General features: G+C 57.5%; 2 non-coding genes across 2 annotated transcripts, besides 1 other annotated feature; both read left to right on the top strand.

Moving 5' to 3' along the window:
• The first annotated feature begins 93 nt into the window (after positions 1 to 93).
• On the top strand, positions 94 to 178 carry Tc00.1047053425827.20. Its single transcript, XR_008254248.1, has one exon. It is a non-coding gene; the product is annotated as a C/D small nucleolar RNA (snoRNA), TB11C1C2 (small nucleolar RNA).
• A 190-nt stretch (positions 179 to 368) lies between these two features.
• Positions 369 to 396: a microsatellite.
• Positions 397 to 772: 376 nt separating this feature from the next.
• Tc00.1047053425827.10 lies at positions 773 to 862 on the top strand. The gene has a single exon (XR_008254247.1). It is a non-coding gene; the product is annotated as an H/ACA snoRNA, TC11C1H1 (small nucleolar RNA).
• Positions 863 to 941: the final 79 nt, after the last annotated feature.

The raw sequence follows: 941 nt of genomic DNA, 5'->3' as shown, positions 1-941 counted from the left end.
GCCGAGTGGAGATGGGAGGAAACTGCCCGCTCAAGCATCCCCCTTTCTCTCTCTTTCTCTATTTCTTCTGCTGCGCTAACTGGGCGGGGGAGCATGATGCCGAACCGTGTGCCTCTGACACCTCTTCCGATAACAACACGTGACGAGTGAGCACTTGATGCAGTTATCCCTGGCTGACCCCTGCTCCTTGATGCCACCAAGACACATGATGCAGATGCTTCTGTGCGCACGACACCTCTAGTCTGAGCTGCGCCGTGATTTTAGCACACGATCAAGTTATCCCTGGCTGATTCGCAACGCCAACGCGGTTCCCCTCTTTGCCCTTGAAACGCGCGTACGCACGCATAAACACATACATGCGTGCGCTGGTGCGTGTGTGTGTGTGTGTGTGTGTGTCTGCGGCGATGATGCTTGATAAGTTTCACTCTTGTCGGAGTCCAATCCGTGACGACACCTGTCTACAGGGTACCCGATGCTGATGCCCCACTTCCCACTCCCCGTTTCTCGCTTTCCTTTTCCTGACGGCGCCTCCTGTGTGACAGCGTGGGCCGAGGCTGCTAGTTTTAGACATGCGGTCGCCCCGACCAGCCGCCGCGACGAGCGATGACTCCGAGGTAAGAGCCGTCTTATTCCCGACACGGATGAAACACCACAGCTTGGAGGGCGTGCGGCGCAACGCTGCCGTCTCTCACAGTCTGACGTCGCGGTGCGGTCTCTTTCGGTGTGTTGCGTGGCGGGGTTGCGCGAGGGAATGCCTGGCCAAGGGATAGGGGGCGCCGCGACTGCCATTCGTTGTTTCCCTCTCTCTTTCCTTTCCTCGCTCTCTCTTTCTTCATTTGCTTTATGCCACGCCGAGTGGAGATGGGAGGAAACTGCCCGCTCAAGCATCCCCCTTTCTCTCTCTTTCTCTATTTCTTCTGCTGCGCTAACTGGGCGGGGGA

Source organism: Trypanosoma cruzi (assembly GCF_000209065.1).
Source record: "Trypanosoma cruzi strain CL Brener chromosome Unknown tcruzi_1047053425827, whole genome shotgun sequence".
Classification (NCBI taxonomy): Eukaryota; Euglenozoa; class Kinetoplastea; order Trypanosomatida; family Trypanosomatidae; genus Trypanosoma; species Trypanosoma cruzi.
This window is presented reverse-complemented; position numbering and strand designations above follow the sequence as displayed.